Here is a 14812-nt window from a genome sequence, read left to right as displayed (position 1 = left end):
ATGGTGTTATTCAAGGTTTATGGTATTGCACTAAACGTGATGAAAAATACACCAAGAACTGTGAAAGATCACTTTTTACTGTGATACACAGTTTACTGAAGAGATGAACTGCACTGCTCACGTGGAGGTGATTAGCATCACATGACATTTTAAGCACATTCTCACAACACTTGAGCTCACCACAATACCAACAGGAGGTGGTTATGAAATTATTACAGTAGTACAGTCTGTACTACAGTGAATTTTATGCAGTTATGATTTAATACTATATCTTTACAGTCATTTAATCTTTCAACTATGAGTGGCACCATGTACAGTCTGTGCTTGTGAGTGTAAGTTTCGATAAATTTCCACTTTTCATAATATTTATATATATTTTTATGGTATCAAGTGATAAAATAGACTAGTATCTACTAGTATCTACATATATTTTATGCATCTCTGTCATACTTAATTTGTTCTTAATATTTTTAGTACTTCTAGTTTATGCAGCTTGTCTACAATTTTCTTTAAATTGTCACAAATCTCCAAAAAATTTTCCAATGTATATATTGAAAAATCCAAGTAGAAGTGTACCCACAGGGACGCCTGGGTGGCTCAGTTGGTTGGGCAGCTGCCTTCGGCTCGGGTCATGATCCCAGCGTCTTGGGATCGAGTCCCGCATCGGGCTCCTTGCTCGGCGGGGAGCCTGCTTCTCCCTCTGCCTGCCACTCTATCTGCTTGTGCTCACTCTTGCTCCTCTCTCTCTCTCTCTCTCTCTCTGACAAATAAATAAATAAATAAATCTTTAAAAAAAAATAAAAAAAAAAAAGAAGTGTACCCACACGGTTCAAATCCATGTTGTTCAAGAGTCACCCGTATTCAGATTTGAAGAATATAGTCTATCCTAAAGGCCAAATATTCTCTACTATTTTGATCTCTAAAATCACCCTGGATTAAAAATCTTCAACAAGGTCTCAATTCACCTTAAAATGTGCTTCTTGGGAAGAATAACCTAATCTATTATTAGCTTATCACTAATTCAATTTCAGAGTAACTAGTTAGTCACCTAACAAGGGCCTATGGGAATGGTATCCAGGAAAGGTAAGTTTTGACATGGAAAATGAAAAATAAAGGAATTTGGGGTACTTTCCAAAGATACACACCCTTACAGGTTTCCACAGTGCAGCCTAGACAGTCATTACAGGACAGGAAGGCACGCAGAATTGGGGAGAAAAATGAAAAAAATAAATAAATGTCACAAAAATGAATTGGATTAAGAAAGATGGAGACATCCGAAAAGCATACACCATCTGCTTCACAAATTTACTCACCTCTGGGCTTAGGGGATAATTCTAACTTTCCAAAGTGTGTAAAAGATATGCAGAAGGCCAAAGTCACTCCTATTCACCAGCTAGACAAGGTAAACCAGTTAAGGTCTACTTGGCCTACTAAAGAGAATCCCAAGGAAGTGAAGGGAATTGGCTCAGTGTTTTGGTAAAGGGAACTGGATGAAGGGGTAAAGAGTCTCTCTTCCCTTCTGGGATCTGTCAATCTTTTATTATTGTATTTCACCTATACCTAAGACTATTCACATATTAAAATCTCTAAAATCAAGATGCATCTTACAGTAAGAACATAGCATAGTTTCACTGATAACTTTTTTTTTCTTTCTTAATAGAAAATAAGATATTGGCATCTATTATATTTGATGGCATCTTAGATGCAATGAAATATTGTATATTGGGAGAGGGGCTATAATACATGGGAATATACAATACTTTGCCATCTCTTCTCTGGGATTTAGCCACAATCAGCACAGCCCTCTAAGCCTCTGTCTTCAATTCATAAGTTGTTTGTGGAGTCCCCAAGACTCCCAGGCACAGTGATCATGTTTGTGTGGCTACATGAAAACTCTTGTCAGAAAGGGGAAGACAAGGTGGCCCTATTTATTTTAATATGTCTTCAGCTATTTTAAAGGGCTTTTCTTACTTCCATGTTGGAGGTCTTTCTACCAGTTTGGAAGAATGTACCCCTCCCTCAATTCCCCAAACACACCAGTTAAATTTTAAAGCTTAGGAGTTTTCTCTGTTTCCATTAGATCAGGGAACAGCCACTGAGAAAGGAAGGAATGCTTTCAGAGTGTCACTTACACCCCAGAGGCTCTGTACCACCCACAGTCTTCCCTTTTTGCCTCTCAAATGAATCAGAGAAAATTAAATATCAAAACTCACTCCGACATTCCCAGTTTCTCCAGGCTTTCAGTCCAGCCTTTGCCACTTGGTGAGGAACATGGCTTAGTTGAGCTCTGGGAATATAAAATAAAGTTGCTATTGGTGCCTTGTCAATCAACATCCAATCCCATGCAAAGGCAGAATGTGCAGTCATGTGCCTGCCACATGTAGAATGTTACTCAACAATTCCTCCAGGGAAATTCTTACAGCCCAGACATTTGACTCAGGGATCCAAGGGGGAGAGGAGAAAAGAGAAGGATCAGGAATGAATTCATGGCCGGTATTAATGTCACTGACTTTCCCAGTCTTGACCATCCAACTATGCATAGGGAAGAAAAAGAAAGAAAGAGGACAGAAAATAATGAATGGAAAGGAGAAAAGAGAGCAAGAATGTTCTCTTCCAGAAGGATAGCCAGGGGTATAAGGGATGTATATTCTCTAAAAGTGACACTCCTCAGAAGAAGTTCTTACAGTGCTGTTAACATCACTACTGTTAGAAAAATATAGGTTAAAACAAATCAAAGAAATCAACATGAAAGCAAGGAGAAGCTAAGAGAAACCTATGTAGGAAAACCTGGAAGCAGAGAGTCAGTTTTTCTGTTTCCCATAAATAATGCTACATGGCAGCCCATACTCTGCCTACAGAAACTAGCTTTGTCAGGACCCAAGACATGGTGACGAGAAATAACCCAAGTTGATGGTCACCCAGGCGGACCTGAAGGAGTTTATGCAAGGCCAAGAAGAAAAATCAAGAATTTATTAGTTGCGTTCACTGCTAACAGAAAAAATACATTCATAAATATGTTCTTTCCCTCAGGTGAATATAATGGATCTGTCTCTCTCTCAATCAATTGGCCTGAGTCAATATCAGCTGGGAACGTCCTAAAGGAGGATGATATCTTCTCCAAATTCTACCTCCCAGTGTTATTTCTCTTCAAATTACATTTGCTCGTGTCTACAGAGTATTAAGACACTCGTTGATCTATCAAAGGACCTCGCAGGAATGAAACAATCTTTCGTTGATCTATCAAAGGACCTCGCAGGAATGAAACAATCTTCAAACTGAGACTTTAACAGAATTGACAGATGCAGCAGTTCCCTGTAGAACAGCTAAGACACATAGAGGAACCTGAATATCATTGTCCTAAATTATCTGGAATAAATTGCCCAAATTCCCCCACTTAAGGCACATGAACATGCCTCTTTCTCTGGGGGCTGTGTGAGATACAAACACACCTTTACTTGTCTGATCTACTCCTTTGTGGTTTTAAGTGGGGAAGATCAAGTCATACAACCTAATCAAAAAGAATATTTTTCTTCTCTAACTGAAAAAGCTTAAGGATTCTTCACATGGGTATAGAACTTTATACTATTCTAAGAACTCTCAGCTGTTATGTTTGATGCTCATAGGCATTAAAGCCCATAATAAGATGTGTATTTACAGTCAGCCTAATACTGCAAAGCAAACCAACAGTTTTTCTATAAACATTACATGCCAGTTGCCCATAACCTCAAAAGACCTTTCTCTTTATCCACTGCCCTTTCCTTTCCTTTTCCCTAAAGCTTCTTTCCCCTCCTATGATCAGTCCTGCCTCTTTTACAACCTTTATTATTGTTGTTATACATACAGGTGTTTGCATTTTCATTGCCTCTGAGGATCTTTACTCATAAGATGGTAAATCTCCCTCACATTTTCCTTTTCTTTCTTTTTAAAAATTCTCTTTTATACTCCCATACCCTGATCAAATGATGCCCACATGCTTCACAACAGATTGTGTTTTGTTTCATCTTCACAACCCTTTCTCCTGGCCATATCCTTTCAGTACTTATGCTTATTTTCCTTGTGATTTATATAGAAAGTATTTACTCACCCTTCCTCACCCTGGTTCTATTTCTGCTGCCACAAAAGATACATTGATGTTAGTCTCAAGCCATCAACTTCAAAGATGGAAATTACTTATTTGTATAGAAAACGCTTCCAAAGTCTTTCTTCTTACAAACTTTTCTTAAAAACTTTCTTCTTGGGGCACCTGGGTGGCTCAATGTGTTGGGCCTCTGCCTTCAGCTCGGGTCATGATCTCAGGGTCCTGGGATCGAGCCCCACATTGGGTTCCCTGATCAGCAGGGAGCCTGCTTTCCCCTCTCTCTCTGCCTGCCTCTCTGCCTACTTGTGATCTCTGTCAAATAAATAAATAAAATCTTTAAAAAAAAAAAAACAACTTTCTTCCTAACAAACTTTTATTCTTCATCCCTGCCATAGGATTTTAAAGTTGGAAGGGACCTATGAAATCTAGTCCAAAGGTCTCATTTGAAGGTCACTAAGCAGGGATCCAAACCCAGGCCTCATCAGCTTAGGCCTTTGCAACGTATACTGATATCTGGCCCAGTCACCTCTGAGTCTTACACTCAGAAATCACTTGACATTATCACCTAGTGGCCCAAATATATTTTGAACTCATTCCAATGCCATCACTGAGCTCTTCCCCCCACCCCATTCCACCACCACCCCACAGCCCCCAACTCCTCCTTCCCCCACCAAAACCTGCTGTGCCTCCTTGGTGAATATACCACCACCCAGCAGATGTCATCCTTGCTGTGGGTGTCATCCTAATTCCTCTCCTCCTTTTCCCCTCACCTCCAGTTCATCTCTCAATCTGTCTCCTCTCAAGCCTCTCCATCACCAGCCTAGTTCCAGCCACCAACAGCTCTTTCCTCAATTACCACAGTACCTTCCTAAATGGTCTCCTATATCCCCATCTTATCCATATCCAATAGCAACCACCTCTTGCAGCAGACACATCTGAAGTTAAAATTTGATCACATTGCTACTCTGATTAAAACCATCAATGATGGGGTGCCTGGGTGGCTCAGTGCATTAAGCCTCTGCCTTCGGCTCAGGTCGTGATCTCAGGGTCCTGGGATGGAGCCCCGCGTCGGGCTCTCTGCTCAGCAGTGAGCCTGCTTCCCTCTCTCTCTCTCTCTGCCTGCCTCTCTGCCTACTTGTGATCTCTCTCTGTCAAATAAATAAATAAAATCTTAAAAAAAAAAAACCATCCATGAGTCCCCCATTACCATCAAGAGGAGGTTCATATACCCAAGTAGAGCTACAAGGCTGTGTTTTGACCCCTCATGTCCAAGCTCATCTTTAGCCCCTCCTTCATCACATTTCAAACCAAACCTCCTTCAGTCATTTAGATGAGTCATGCTCTTTCCCACCGATAACCCTTTGCACAAGCTATTCCCTCTGGCTGCAAGATTTTCCCTCTTCCATTTTATTTGGATTACTGGCAAGCTTCTATTCATCATTCAGGTAGGAACTTTAGAAATCTTTCCCTGCAGATCGCATGCTCCCTTCTTGCAGTTCTTTGCTCAGATGTCACCTTTTCAGACAGCCTTCCCCCTACCAGGAGTTCATATAACAAAACCTCGTGGACATTTGCTTATGCTGCCTCTGCCCCTTCCCCACCTGTCCTCCTCACCACCACATTAGACAATTTTTAAGCACCATGAGAACAAGGACCCTGCCTGTCTTAACCAACTGCCGAATCTTCAGTGCCTAGTAAGCATTTTCAAGTATTTGTTAGAAGGATGAATAATCTTGGTATTTAACATAACTTTGTTTACAGTAGTAGCTTAATAAGTATTTGAAGAAGGATGGAAGGGAGGAAGGAAAGAAAGAAAAAAGGTTAAAACTTGGGAGTTTATAATGGCTTTCATCTTTCTTTTCTATAAAAGTTACAATATCTCATTTTATGATTTGTTATTTCAGCAACTTTCTCCTATTAGCCACTGAAAACAGCTGCCCCCAAATGGACCAGACCATCAACAAACTTAACTCCAAATGCAGCAGCACAGCAGTGAGGCCCACAGTCATGAGCACCCCTCCAGACTTCTCCAATTCACTGCTTAAGCTTAGATGCCTGTATTGAAGCACCAATGTCCATATCTTTGATTGAAATGCCAGAATTTGTCTACAGCCCTGCCCCATCCCCTGCACTTTCCCTAAAAACAATTACATCAAAAACTCCTGTTCTACTCTGTTTCTCTCATACACCACCTCCTAGCACCCCATGAGCTGTGTAGGTTACTATTCCTTAACCTGCTCTCATCTCTCGTCACCCACAATGTCAACATAGATGCCTCTCATTTATACTGTTTTTTTCCCACTTAGTTCACTTTTATTTAAGAGAGTATATGCTTCCTATTCTGGGTCTCCCCAGAACCCTCCCTTTAATGATTTATTTGAGAATCCTGCCCACTAGACTGAAGTTTAAGGGCCTCACTTTCCTTTCCTTTTGAACAACGATCTATGCTTACCCACGTCCCATCTGCTTCCCACCACAGTTGGTCCATGAACACTGGGAGTGACCTGCTCTCTCTTGTGCAAGAACATAGAAAGGCATCTGCTCCAGCCAGGAAATTAGAATTCATCCAGAGCAGGGAGGTCCCCGGATCTGTTCATTCATGTTAGGTCTCAGTTCCTTCCTACTTATGTTTGTTCTTCCTTTTACAGCCCCAGCATCATTCCTTTTGGCAGAAAAGATGAATGTAAAATAGCTCTGATGGAGTTTGCACTGTACTGACCATTCATCGACAGTACCCTGGTGCTGCCAAGCATTCGGCCAAAGGGATTCTTTTCTTCTTATTCCATGCTTAGTTTTAAATCCTTTTCCCTATGCTAAGCTTTTCTGAAAGCCTAGATTCACTCTGAGCTTTAGCTTTCTGGCTTCTTTGAATTTTTCTTCTCATTTTTTTTTAAATACTACATATTCTACTTTGTGCATGCCTTGTTTAGGTTTTATTCTTTTATAACTTTATACATCTTTAAAAGTCTGAGCTCATCAGAGAAGGACCTGTAGACTCAACCTGAATTCTATGGGGTTTTTTCTTTTTCTTTTTCACTTAGATCCATTTCTCTAAAATCATCAGAATAGTATCAGGGTGGAATCAGGACTAACTTAACATAGAAATTGTTTTCACTTTCTTTTAAGGTACTCGTTGTGAACTTGATTCATAGAACACTGTACAAAATGCACAAAACAAAAAGAAAAAATTTGAATTTATCCAAAACCTTGTTGACAAGGAATATCACCACTGCCATTGTACCCATGTATGTAGGGGTTCTTTCCCCCTCCGTGTTAGCAAAGAAACGGAGAATTCATTTGAGCATCTGAATTACTGCTTGCTAAGCTCACTTAACATCTTTCTGTGCACATTTTTCTATGTCACTAAATATTGTTCTACAACATTATTTTTTAAGGCTACATAGTATTTCATGATATATATAAGCTATTACTAATTCAACACATGCCTATTATGAGACATAGGCTGGTTTTTTTTGTTTTTTTTTTAAATTTTTTTATTTTAATAAACATATAATGTATTTTTATCCTCAGGGGTACAGGTCTGTGAATCGTCTGGTTTACACATTTCACAGCACTCATCATAGCCCATACCCTCCCCACCACCCTCTCCCGTCCCCCCTCCCCCCAGCAACCCTCAGTCTGTTTCTTGAGATTGAGTCTTTTATGGTTTGTCTCCCTCCCAATCCCATCTTTTCATTTTTTCTTTTCCTACCTCCCCCCAAACTCCCCCACCTTGCATCTCCACTTCCTCATATCAAAGAGATCATATGATAGTTGTATTTCTCCAATTGACTTATTTCGCTAAGCATGATACCCTCTAGTTCCATCCACGTCGTCGCAAATGGCAAGATTTCATGTCTTTTGATGGCTGCATAGTATTCCATTGTGTATATATACCACATCTTCTTTATCCATTCATCTGTTGATGGACATCTAGGCTCTTTCCACAGTTTGGCTATTGTGGACATTGCTGCTATAAACATTTGGGTGCACGTGCCCCTTCGGAGCACCACGTTTGTATCTTTAGGATATATACCCAGGAGTGCAATTGCTGGGTCGTAGGGTAGCTCTATTTTCAGTTTTTTGAGGAACCTCCACACTGTTTTCCAGAGTGGTTGCACCAGCTTGCATTCCCACCAACAGTGTAGGAGGGTTCCCCTCTCTCCGCATCCTCGCCAGCATCTATCATTTCTTGACTTGTTAATTTTAGCCATTCTGACTGGTGTGAGGTGGTATCTCATTGTGGTTTTGATTTGTATTTCCCTGATGCCGAGTGATGTGGAGCATTTTTTCATGTGTCTGTTGGCCATCTGGATGTCTTTTTTGCAGAAATGTCTGTTCATGTCCTCTGCCCATTTCTTGACTGGATTATTTGTTCTTTGGGTATTGAGTTTGATAAGCTCTTTATAGATTTTGGATACGAGCCCTTTATCCGATATGTCGTTTGCAAATATCTTCTCCCATTCTGTCAGTTGTCTTTTGGTTTTGTTAACTGTTTCCTTTGCTGTGCAAAAGCTTTTGATCTTGATGAAATCCCAATAGTTCATTTTTGCCCTTGCTTCTGTTGCCTTTGGCGATGTTCCTAGGAAGAAGTTGCTGCGGTTGAGGTCAAAGAGGTTGCTGCCTGCATTGTCCTCAAGGATTTTGATAGATTCCTTTCCCACATTGAGGTCCTTCATCCACTTTGAGTCTATTTTCGTGTGTGGTGTAAGGAAATAGTCCAATTTCATTTTTCTGCATGTGGCTGTCCAATTTTCCCAGCACCATTTGTTGAAGAGGCTGTCTTTTTTCCATTGGATATTCTTTCCTGCTTTGTCGAAGATTAGTTGACCATAGAGTTGAGGGTCTATTTCTGGGCTCTCTATTCTGTTCCATTGGTCTATATGTCTGTTTTTGTGCCAGTACCATACTGTCTTGATGATGACAGCTTTGTAATAGAGCTTGAAGTCTGGAATTGTGATGCCACCGACTTTGGCTTTCTTTTTCAATATTCCTTTGGCTATTCGAGGTCTTTTCTGGTTCCATATAAATTTTAGGATTATTTGTTCTATTTCTTTAAAAAAAATGGATGGGATTTTGATAGGGATTGCATTAAATGTGTAGATTGCTTTAGGTAGAATAGACATTTTCACAATATTTGTTCTTCCAATCCATGAGCATGGAATATTTTTCCATTTCTTTGTGTCTTCCTCAATTTCTTTCATGAGTACTTTATAGTTTTCTGAGTATAGATTCTTTGCCTCTTTGGTTAGATTTATTCCTAGGTATCTTATGGTTTTGGGTACGATTGTAAATGGGACTGACTCCTCAATTTCTCTTTCATCTGTCTAAGACATAGGCTGTTTTTAACATTTGGTATTAGGAAAAACCATATATTGAACATTGTTGTAGGGGAATCTTTGTGCATATCAATAACTGTTTCTTTGGACTCAGTCCTGGAAATGGAACTGCTAGGTCAAAGGGTATGAATTTTTTTAAAAAGGTATGAATTAAATTTTAGGATACAGATAAAAATTACCTCCACAAGGGCTTTATATTCTCTGTAAATATATACCAGGTTACATTCTCTGGAGATGAACATGTATACTTTCCACAAGTTAAATTTTTTCAAAAACCTTAACCAATTTTATAGGTAAAAAATGATATTCATTGCTTCCAGTTGCATATATTTAATTACTAGTAGGTACTGATATTTTTCATATGTTTATTGATTTTATTTTTCTGCTTTTATGAATTATCTGCTCATAATCCTTTGGAAATTTTCTTTCTAGGGTGCTTGTCTTTTTCTTAAAATATAGGAGTTCTTTTAAACCTTGATAATTATATTGGACCTATTCTTATAAATGTTTTATTCCTATTTTTCACTTGCTTTTAAATTTTCACTATTTTAATGAGGTAATAGCCCTTGTTTAATAAATGTATTTTATCTTATATATGATCTGCCTTTTGGATAATGTCTTACATGTCTTCCCCAACAAAAGATTTTTTTTTAAAACACCCATATTTCCTTCCAATATTTTTTTAAAAAGATTTTATTTATTCATTTGACAGACAAGAGATCACAAGTAGGCAGAGAGGCAGGCAGAGAGAGAGGAAGGGAAGCAGGCTCTCTGCTGAGCAGAGCCCGATGCGGGGCCAGATCCCAGGACCCTGAGATCATGACCCGAGCTGAAGGCAGAGGCTTTAACCCACTGAGCCACCCAGGCGCCCCTCCAATATTTTTATGGATTCTTCTTTCTTACTAAACATTGAATTTATATGGAATTTACTTTGCATATGGCACAAGATAGGAAATCTTAATTTGTGCCTCAAATGCCTAGCCATTTATTCAAAACCATTTATTAGGGGTACTTTGGTGACTGTCCATTGAGTGTCTAACTCTTGGTTTGGCTCAGGTCATGATTTTGGGGTCCTAGGATTGAGCTCATAGATAGCTCCACACTCAGTGGGGAGTCTGCTCAAGGATTCTCTCTCTCCTTCCCCTGCTGCTCCTCCCCCCATTCATATTTTCCTCTCGCTCTCAAATAAATAAATATTTAAACTAAAAAAATTTTATTGGGTGCCTGGGTGGCTCAGTCGGTTAAGTGTCTACCTTTGGCTCAGGCCATGATCCCAGGGTCCTGGGATTGAGCCCCACATTGGATTCCCTGCTCAGTGGGGAGTCTGCTTCTCCCTCTATCCCTCTCCTTGCTCATGATCTCTCTCTCTCACTTTCTCTCAAATAAATTATTTAAATAAACAAATAAAAACATTTATTAAATAATCCTTCCTTCTCCCCAGTGATATTTAAGAACCATTCTTATCATATACAAATTCTTATATATACTTAAGTCTATTTTTAGATATTCTATCCTGTTAATTTGAAAAGAATTAGAACTTCTAAGTCCTCTCATTCAGAAATGAGGTAAATATCGTTTATCGAGATATTTCTCAGTAAGTTTTCTTTCCAAATAAGTCTTTAACATGTCTCATTAAATTTATATGAACACATTTTATATTTCTGACTGCTATTATTATTTTTTTTTTAGATTTTTATTTATTTATTTGACAGATAGAGATCACAAGTAGGCAGAGAGGCAGGCAGAGAGAGAGGAGGAAGCAGGCTCCCTGCTGAGCAGAGAGCCCGATGCGGGGCTCGATCCCAGGACCCTGAGATCATGACCTGAGCCGAAGGCAGAGGCTTTAACCCACTGAGCCACCCAGGCGCCCCCTGACTGCTATTATTGATGGGACTGTCTTTCTCATACTTTTTATTGGTTTATCACTAATATACAGGAACTGTAATGGCTGTTGTGATGTGATGCTCAGATCCTCCTTTGTGGCTTATGCATTCACATCCCTAGCTGCTGGGTAGTGACGGATGGCAGATTTAACCTGAGTTCCCCTCTGGAACTTCCCTTAGCAGAAGGGCTGACTTGCTGTAAGTCTCACTGTTCCCACAAGCAGTCCTTTTCCAATGATGGGCAGGTTAGGGGTATCAAGATCCAGACCCCATGCATCAAAGCAGGAAACTCTAAAGAGCCCTCTCAGCTTCAAGGCTCCCCATGGAAATGGATGTGGTTCTTTTTTTTTTTTTTTAATTTTTTATTTGACAGAGAGAGAAATCACAAGTAGGCAGAGAGGCAGGCAGATAGGAAGGGAGAAGCAGGCTCCCTGCTGAGCAGAGAGCCCGATGTGGGGCTCGATCCCAGGACCCTGGGATCATGACCTGAGCCGAAGGCAGAGGCTTAACCCACTGAGCCACCCAGGTGCCCTGGAAATGGATGTGGTTCTTATGGAAACTACATCATAGTCTAACACCTCCCTCCACTCCCCCTAAGCTATTCACCCTAAAAGCACTTACCAATAAATTTCTGATATATAAGCCTCCATATCAGAGTATACTGCCCAAGGAACTGGTCCTAAGATAACTGTTGTCAGGAGTGATCTGAGGAAGAAGACTAAACTAAAATGCTGTTTTCTAACTGGATCACCTGCTAACCAGCTGGCAATGAGGACTCCATTCTTAGCAGTAGGTAGAGCAGTAGAAACTACAAGTTTGTTGTAGCAGTGCAACTAAAACTTTTCACCAGTGACAACTGGGGATAGGATACTCTTGGAAGAAAATGCACTGGCAGGTACAGTAGCTTAAGTTTTAAGAGGTTCTGAGGAAGTAGTAATTATAAGGACAATGGAATCTAATGGCTTGCTGAGTGGCACTGATGCACTGGAGAGAGACAAGAAAAGACTAACAGTAATTAATCACTAATTAAAAGCTAAGAGTGAAAATCAGAGGACCTCTCTGGCAGCATGTAAAGAGGCTGTGATTCCTGATCTCTGGGGAAAGGAGGAGGTTAAAGATCAAGTCCAAGACTTAATTATACGAATTGCAAAGCTCCAGATAAAGTGAATTCTCAGCCCTGGTAAGTCTGCTATACCAAGTTCAGGGTTCTGATTGGGAAGGAGTGAGACCCTGAAATTTGAAATGGACCACTGGGATCAATACATTTGTAAACATTAACATTCCAGATCCTTCTAACCTCTCTGGGCCTGTAGAAGTGGCCCACTGCTCCTTAGTAGTCTACAGCACCCCTTGCTTAAAGATAAGGCAGAGGCTTCTGTCCTGCAAGGTAACAGGTACCCTCCCTCAACTTCTTTCCTCACACCCCCTGTTTGGCAAGAGAGCATTGTACAGGGTCAAATGACAAGGTTACCTGGATGATGATGTGCTGGGCCTGCAAAGGGAGGAAACTATATCCCAAAGATACTGTAAGACCTAGCTTAACTTATACTAATACAAGCTGGAGCACATGTATGAGACTGGATGCTGAGGGTGCTAAAACAAGATGAGTAAAGGACATCAAGTAGGGAAAGAAAGAGTTCATCAGCATGAGGACACATCCTACATTAGAGGATCTAATTTCATATCCTGGTCTAGGAAATGGCACTAGCACACTACTAGATTGCTCTTGGAAGATCAGAAAAAGAAAGAGGTCATACTAAATGAAGTACAAATATCAAAAGTGCCTTAACAGATGGTAAAATGAGGGGTTTAAAGGCCCAGGGAAGTAAGCAACTAGAGTGGATATACTTTGTAGGCCCAGAAAGCTCACCTGGTGATAATGTTATGCAGCGGAGTCCGGAGGACACCCATTTACCAAAGTAATAAGACAATAAGGCATGGGCTGGTAAGAGAGGCTGTCCACTGCAGGCCAGATCAGAGGAAAGGAAATACTATTAAAAAATCAGGTTCACTGGTAGTGGTGAAGATGATAGAACCAAACAAAGAGGCCTGGTTTTCTAACCCGGAAACCATTAACTCAAAGAAAGGCTACTCAGAAGGAAAGACTCTGCAACACCAAGGCAAGTATGCACAATAATAATTCCCATAATTCTTCTCTAAAAAGACCTACAGCCACTTACTCTGATTATCATATACTGGGGAAAAGTAAAATACACCAACATTTCAAGGACTATTATACAAAGGGTCAAAGTTGATATCTGGGCACATAAAACATACTCATGGCTCCATTAAAATTGGAACTTCTGAGAGTCAAGTAATAAATAGAATGCTAATAGGCCTAATCTTGCTTGAAATCTTGCTTCTACTGGGTCCACAGATCCATTCTATGAAAATGTCCTTGGATGCTAAATGTATAAATGGAATGAATATGCTTGGTGGTTGGCATAATCCCTCATGGCTTCCTTGGCCTTTGGGATAAGTAAGAGCTATTATAGTAGGGAAGATCTAGTGAAAGCCACTGAAACACCGCCTTTTCAATGAAAAACTATAAATAAAACCACTATTGTGTCCTGGGGAAAATGATAGAGATACTGTCACCCCAAAGACCTCATCATGACCGAGAATGCAGAGGTAGTAGTCCCCATTATACTCCCATTTAATTAAGTAGTCTGGCTACTAGAAAAACCAGAAAGATCCTGGAAGAGGACATTAAATTCAGCCTAGCAGTAGCTCTAATTATAGATACTGTGCCAAATATGATGTCTTTTCCAGAACAGATCAACATGGACTTAAATACATGGCAACCAGGCACTGATCTGTTGAATGTGGTGTTTTCCATCCATATCAGGAAGGAGGATCAGAAATATTCTCTTTCACAATGGAACAGGCCAAAGAATATGTTCACTGTTTTGCCCTGGTATTATGTTAACTCTCCCAACCTCTGTCATATTGTAACCTAAAGAGACTAGGAATCTATTGGAATTTTTTCAGAATATTACACTGAACCACCATATTGGGCAAGATGAATAAGAAGTACTAAGTATGTTGGAGGCCTTAGGAAAAGATGTGTCCAAAAGGTGGGGAAAAAACTCTGAAGATTCAGGGACTTGCCATATGAGGACATTTTTTGGAGATCCAAGGATGCTGATACAGCTCTTCCAAAGTAAAGGACAAACTTCTGCATCTCACACCTCCTGTCCATAAGGAGGACATATGATGCCTGGTAGTCCAGATTTTAGAGACAGCATTTTCCCCATTTGAAAATACTGCTCTGATCCCTCTACTGGGTGACATGATGTACGGTTTCAGGTATGTCCCAGAGCAGGAAAGGCTTCTCCAAGGCTCGGCAAAGTTGTAAAAAAAAGCAGGCCTGCCACTTAGTCAATATTACCAGGAAGACACTATGCAATTGGAGGTGTTGGCATGGGGAAAAATGCCCAAATGACAATAGAAAAATGGCTGAACTTGGGTCACAGATGTTCAATATGTGGGTTCAGGGTGAAAATGAACAG

The sequence above is a fragment of the Martes martes genome (assembly GCF_963455335.1).
Source record: "Martes martes genome assembly, chromosome: 9".
Classification (NCBI taxonomy): Eukaryota; Metazoa; Chordata; class Mammalia; order Carnivora; family Mustelidae; genus Martes; species Martes martes.
The sequence above is the reverse complement of the archived record's forward strand: the minus strand, read 5'-3'. Positions refer to the sequence as shown.